The sequence below is a fragment of the Paramormyrops kingsleyae genome, unplaced genomic scaffold, assembly GCF_048594095.1.
Source record: "Paramormyrops kingsleyae isolate MSU_618 unplaced genomic scaffold, PKINGS_0.4 ups32, whole genome shotgun sequence".
NCBI classification, from domain to species: Eukaryota; Metazoa; Chordata; class Actinopteri; order Osteoglossiformes; family Mormyridae; genus Paramormyrops; species Paramormyrops kingsleyae.
The window spans coordinates 314056-321555 of record NW_027325970.1 but is presented as its reverse complement, the minus strand read 5'-3'; positions in this window follow the sequence as shown (position 1 = coordinate 321555).

Here is a 7500-nt window from a genome sequence, read left to right as displayed (position 1 = left end):
AGATTGGATTTGCAGTTGGGGGTAAAGATGGGGACATTTGTAATAAGATCAAGTCTGGGGGCCCAGGAGTCTGAGACATTGACATTTCATCTCTGTGAGCTTCCTGATCACCGGGTGGGGGCCCAAAGTAAAGGTGAATGCTAATCTCAAGGCCAGGCCGTGCCTTTGTCGCTATGGTAATGTGAAGGTCTGGGTGATACTATCATGCTAATTAGGGTTAGCACCTGGAGAGGCATTTGAAAGGCAGTGTTATGCTGATGAAATCAGGGCTGGGGAACTTCCAGGCTGATTCCTGGAACATGCTGTGCTTTGTTTAGTTTGTCTCCACCTCTGTGTATCCCTCCCCCCTTGAAACGTATAAGCTGCGCCGAGCTGAGTCTTAGTCAGACTTGGATGACTACAGCGGCGCATTGGCGAGTTCTCAGTAAAGAGGAACTTCGGCCGGAGAGATATGCCAACGTCTCCCGGTCTCTGCTTCGACAGAGGAAAACGTTTCCAACACGACCCTAGCTCCAAACCCTAAGCATAGGCCAGACGGGGCGACCATAGCTCCGAACCATAAGCGAAGGCCAGACGGGGCGACCATAGCTCCGAGCCTAGGACAAGGGCGACAAGGGTCAGCCTCCGCCCGGGGCCTACGCATAGGCCGCAGTGACGAAATTTATAAATTGTTCAGTCTAGCTTCCAACATGACAGTATATGAACTGAGAGAGATAGGCAGATTGGATTTGCAGTTGGGGGTAAAGATGGGGACATTTGTAATAAGATCAAGTCTGGGGGCCCAGGAGTCTGAGACATTGACATTTCATCTCTGTGAGCTTCCTGATCACCGGGTGGGGGCCCAAAGTAAAGGTGAATGCTAATCTCAAGGCCAGGCCGTGCCTTTGTCGCTATGGTAATGTGAAGGTCTGGGTGATACTATCATGCTAATTAGGGTTAGCACCTGGAGAGGCATTTGAAAGGCAGTGTTATGCTGATGAAATCAGGGCTGGGGAACTTCCAGGCTGATTCCTGGAACATGCTGTGCTTTGTTTAGTTTGTCTCCACCTCTGTGTATCCCTCCCCCCTTGAAACGTATAAGCTGCGCCGAGCTGAGTCTTAGTCAGACTTGGATGACTACAGCGGCGCATTGGCGAGTTCTCAGTAAAGAGGAACTTCGGCCGGAGAGATATGCCAACGTCTCCCGGTCTCTGCTTCGACAGAGGAAAACGTTTCCAACACGACCCTAGCTCCAAACCCTAAGCATAGGCCAGACGGGGCGACCATAGCTCCGAACCATAAGCGAAGGCCAGACGGGGCGACCATAGCTCCGAGCCTAGGACAAGGGCGACAAGGGTCAGCCTCCGCCCGGGGCCTACGCATAGGCCGCAGTGACGAAATTTATAAATTGTTCAGTCTAGCTTCCAACATGACAGTATATGAACTGAGAGAGATAGGCAGATTGGATTTGCAGTTGGGGGTAAAGATGGGGACATTTGTAATAAGATCAAGTCTGGGGGCCCAGGAGTCTGAGACATTGACATTTCATCTCTGTGAGCTTCCTGATCACCGGGTGGGGGCCCAAAGTAAAGGTGAATGCTAATCTCAAGGCCAGGCCGTGCCTTTGTCGCTATGGTAATGTGAAGGTCTGGGTGATACTATCATGCTAATTAGGGTTAGCACCTGGAGAGGCATTTGAAAGGCAGTGTTATGCTGATGAAATCAGGGCTGGGGAACTTCCAGGCTGATTCCTGGAACATGCTGTGCTTTGTTTAGTTTGTCTCCACCTCTGTGTATCCCTCCCCCCTTGAAACGTATAAGCTGCGCCGAGCTGAGTCTTAGTCAGACTTGGATGACTACAGCGGCGCATTGGCGAGTTCTCAGTAAAGAGGAACTTCGGCCGGAGAGATATGCCAACGTCTCCCGGTCTCTGCTTCGACAGAGGAAAACGTTTCCAACACGACCCTAGCTCCAAACCCTAAGCATAGGCCAGACGGGGCGACCATAGCTCCGAACCATAAGCGTAGGCCAGACGGGGCGACCATAGCTCCGAGCCTAGGACAAGGGCGACAAGGGTCAGCCTCCGCCCGGGGCCTACGCATAGGCCGCAGTGACGAAATTTATAAATTGTTCAGTCTAGCTTCCAACATGACAGTATATGAACTGAGAGAGATAGGCAGATTGGATTTGCAGTTGGGGGTAAAGATGGGGACATTTGTAATAAGATCAAGTCTGGGGGCCCAGGAGTCTGAGACATTGACATTTCATCTCTGTGAGCTTCCTGATCACCGGGTGGGGGCCCAAAGTAAAGGTGAATGCTAATCTCAAGGCCAGGCCGTGCCTTTGTCGCTATGGTAATGTGAAGGTCTGGGTGATACTATCATGCTAATTAGGGTTAGCACCTGGAGAGGCATTTGAAAGGCAGTGTTATGCTGATGAAATCAGGGCTGGGGAACTTCCAGGCTGATTCCTGGAACATGCTGTGCTTTGTTTAGTTTGTCTCCACCTCTGTGTATCCCTCCCCCCTTGAAACGTATAAGCTGCGCCGAGCTGAGTCTTAGTCAGACTTGGATGACTACAGCGGCGCATTGGCGAGTTCTCAGTAAAGAGGAACTTCGGCCGGAGAGATATGCCAACGTCTCCCGGTCTCTGCTTCGACAGAGGAAAACGTTTCCAACACGACCCTAGCTCCAAACCCTAAGCATAGGCCAGACGGGGCGACCATAGCTCCGAACCATAAGCGTAGGCCAGACGGGGCGACCATAGCTCCGAGCCTAGGACAAGGGCGACAAGGGTCAGCCTCCGCCCGGGGCCTACGCATAGGCCGCAGTGACGAAATTTATAAATTGTTCAGTCTAGCTTCCAACATGACAGTATATGAACTGAGAGAGATAGGCAGATTGGATTTGCAGTTGGGGGTAAAGATGGGGACATTTGTAATAAGATCAAGTCTGGGGGCCCAGGAGTCTGAGACATTGACATTTCATCTCTGTGAGCTTCCTGATCACCGGGTGGGGGCCCAAAGTAAAGGTGAATGCTAATCTCAAGGCCAGGCCGTGCCTTTGTCGCTATGGTAATGTGAAGGTCTGGGTGATACTATCATGCTAATTAGGGTTAGCACCTGGAGAGGCATTTGAAAGGCAGTGTTATGCTGATGAAATCAGGGCTGGGGAACTTCCAGGCTGATTCCTGGAACATGCTGTGCTTTGTTTAGTTTGTCTCCACCTCTGTGTATCCCTCCCCCCTTGAAACGTATAAGCTGCGCCGAGCTGAGTCTTAGTCAGACTTGGATGACTACAGCGGCGCATTGGCGAGTTCTCAGTAAAGAGGAACTTCGGCCGGAGAGATATGCCAACGTCTCCCGGTCTCTGCTTCGACAGAGGAAAACGTTTCCAACACGACCCTAGCTCCAAACCCTAAGCATAGGCCAGACGGGGCGACCATAGCTCCGAACCATAAGCGTAGGCCAGACGGGGCGACCATAGCTCCGAGCCTAGGACAAGGGCGACAAGGGTCAGCCTCCGCCCGGGGCCTACGCATAGGCCGCAGTGACGAAATTTATAAATTGTTCAGTCTAGCTTCCAACATGACAGTATATGAACTGAGAGAGATAGGCAGATTGGATTTGCAGTTGGGGGTAAAGATGGGGACATTTGTAATAAGATCAAGTCTGGGGGCCCAGGAGTCTGAGACATTGACATTTCATCTCTGTGAGCTTCCTGATCACCGGGTGGGGGCCCAAAGTAAAGGTGAATGCTAATCTCAAGGCCAGGCCGTGCCTTTGTCGCTATGGTAATGTGAAGGTCTGGGTGATACTATCATGCTAATTAGGGTTAGCACCTGGAGAGGCATTTGAAAGGCAGTGTTATGCTGATGAAATCAGGGCTGGGGAACTTCCAGGCTGATTCCTGGAACATGCTGTGCTTTGTTTAGTTTGTCTCCACCTCTGTGTATCCCTCCCCCCTTGAAACGTATAAGCTGCGCCGAGCTGAGTCTTAGTCAGACTTGGATGACTACAGCGGCGCATTGGCGAGTTCTCAGTAAAGAGGAACTTCGGCCGGAGAGATATGCCAACGTCTCCCGGTCTCTGCTTCGACAGAGGAAAACGTTTCCAACACGACCCTAGCTCCAAACCCTAAGCATAGGCCAGACGGGGCGACCATAGCTCCGAACCATAAGCGTAGGCCAGACGGGGCGACCATAGCTCCGAGCCTAGGACAAGGGCGACAAGGGTCAGCCTCCGCCCGGGGCCTACGCATAGGCCGCAGTGACGAAATTTATAAATTGTTCAGTCTAGCTTCCAACATGACAGTATATGAACTGAGAGAGATAGGCAGATTGGATTTGCAGTTGGGGGTAAAGATGGGGACATTTGTAATAAGATCAAGTCTGGGGGCCCAGGAGTCTGAGACATTGACATTTCATCTCTGTGAGCTTCCTGATCACCGGGTGGGGGCCCAAAGTAAAGGTGAATGCTAATCTCAAGGCCAGGCCGTGCCTTTGTCGCTATGGTAATGTGAAGGTCTGGGTGATACTATCATGCTAATTAGGGTTAGCACCTGGAGAGGCATTTGAAAGGCAGTGTTATGCTGATGAAATCAGGGCTGGGGAACTTCCAGGCTGATTCCTGGAACATGCTGTGCTTTGTTTAGTTTGTCTCCACCTCTGTGTATCCCTCCCCCCTTGAAACGTATAAGCTGCGCCGAGCTGAGTCTTAGTCAGACTTGGATGACTACAGCGGCGCATTGGCGAGTTCTCAGTAAAGAGGAACTTCGGCCGGAGAGATATGCCAACGTCTCCCGGTCTCTGCTTCGACAGAGGAAAACGTTTCCAACACGACCCTAGCTCCAAACCCTAAGCATAGGCCAGACGGGGCGACCATAGCTCCGAACCATAAGCGTAGGCCAGACGGGGCGACCATAGCTCCGAGCCTAGGACAAGGGCGACAAGGGTCAGCCTCCGCCCGGGGCCTACGCATAGGCCGCAGTGACGAAATTTATAAATTGTTCAGTCTAGCTTCCAACATGACAGTATATGAACTGAGAGAGATAGGCAGATTGGATTTGCAGTTGGGGGTAAAGATGGGGACATTTGTAATAAGATCAAGTCTGGGGGCCCAGGAGTCTGAGACATTGACATTTCATCTCTGTGAGCTTCCTGATCACCGGGTGGGGGCCCAAAGTAAAGGTGAATGCTAATCTCAAGGCCAGGCCGTGCCTTTGTCGCTATGGTAATGTGAAGGTCTGGGTGATACTATCATGCTAATTAGGGTTAGCACCTGGAGAGGCATTTGAAAGGCAGTGTTATGCTGATGAAATCAGGGCTGGGGAACTTCCAGGCTGATTCCTGGAACATGCTGTGCTTTGTTTAGTTTGTCTCCACCTCTGTGTATCCCTCCCCCCTTGAAACGTATAAGCTGCGCCGAGCTGAGTCTTAGTCAGACTTGGATGACTACAGCGGCGCATTGGCGAGTTCTCAGTAAAGAGGAACTTCGGCCGGAGAGATATGCCAACGTCTCCCGGTCTCTGCTTCGACAGAGGAAAACGTTTCCAACACGACCCTAGCTCCAAACCCTAAGCATAGGCCAGACGGGGCGACCATAGCTCCGAACCATAAGCGAAGGCCAGACGGGGCGACCATAGCTCCGAGCCTAGGACAAGGGCGACAAGGGTCAGCCTCCGCCCGGGGCCTACGCATAGGCCGCGGACTCTGCCAATATGTCCCAGAGGCGAATGGCCACTGCGGGGCCTCCAGCCCGGGCAGAGGGGAAGCCTCCCCGGCAGCCCCATTAACGCCTAATTGGCCAGGCGGCCCCGTCTACACTTAGTTGAGCTGGCGGCCTCATTTACATTAAGTGGACCCGGCGGCCCCATTCACACCTAGTTGATCAGGCGGGCCCGTTCACACCTAGTTGATCGGGCGGGGCCATTCGCACCTGGTTGATCGGGCGGGCCCGTTCGCACCTAGTTGACCGGGCGGCCGCATTCACAAGTACCGCAGTGGGCGGCCTCGTTTACATTCAGGGGACCTGCCGGCCCGATTGACGTCTAGTTGATCAGGCGGGCCCGTTCGGACCTAGTTGACCTGGGGGCGGCCGCATTTACATGTAGCGCAGCGGGCGGCCGCATTTACATTAACCCTCTACCGCACACAATTTGATGGTACATGATAAGAAATTATTCCACATCACTTATTGGTTAATTTTGGGACATTTTATTGATTATGTATGTACATATTTATTTCACCGCCCCCCTCTCCAAATGATCTTTTGTTGCCTAAGGGCAAAGTTGTGCAACACTGATACAAAACCACAGAGAAAATTATGTCTTCATAGATCATAATACAATGCTCAGAGAGCAATGCAAAGTAACAAAATTTTTGATGGCTTCCCATCGTGCAAGAGGCATAACATCAGCAACATGTGCAATGTGGCTACTATGGCTCCAGAACATGCGAGTAGCTGGAAGACCAAATATTGACATATGGAGCACAGTGGCAAAGAACTGTTCAAGTTCTTGAACAGTAAGGTTAAGTGGCTTGCACAGGAGAGGTAATGGTGTGACATGTTTTCCATCGAGGGGTCTTGGAAGAACTACTGTCATCTTCAGGCAGACTGTCATCGTCATGTTCCTCTTCATCACTGGTGTATTGATCGTCTATAAATATATATACATATACGTCAACAAAAATACATCAATCACAACTAAAGCTTACATGACTGTATTGGATACCCTGTCTGCTGCACACACCTTTATTTCATTTGAATGACATCTAAAAATTTATCAACACATTTGATTTGTTTATGCAAATGAGTTCAATGACAACCAGAGAAGCAATATTTTAAAACCTACTTTCACTTCTGCTCAAACCTTTCTCTGCATTCCACTCCTCCTCACTGTCACTGCAGTCTATCTCACTGTCTGATGGGATATCCCTAACATGCTGATCCTGAGTTTTACTCCCATAGGAAAATCTTGTGTCCATTTTCTGCCAAAATGCGTTAAATTAAATTAGAAAATAATTTAAAAAACATTGTGCTTACAATGTGCAAAAGTACATGCAATAATATACTAACACACTGTCAAGAAAGCCTCTTAAAATCTACCCCTTATCGCAGAACGTTGCCCTAGGGCAACGAAAACATAAGCTATATTTCAGAACATGCAAAATAAAAAGTAAGTAAATAAAACCTGGGGGAAAAAAAAAAAAACAAGGCTTCTCTACAGCTTCATAGACATGCACATATTTTTTTATCTACAGATAATGCCAATATAAATAAGGTTAATGAAGGAAGCACAGCGGGCGGCCTCATTTACATTCAGTGGGCCTGCCGGCCCCTTTCACACCTAGTTGATCAGGCGGGCCCGTTCGCACATAGTTGACCGGTACGCCCGCATTTAAATGTAGGGCAGTGGGCGGCCTCATTTACATTAAGGTGACCCGACGGCCCCGTTCGCACCTAATTGACCGGGCGGCCGGATTTTCACAGTTGAAAAGGCGGCCGGATTTACATGCATTTGA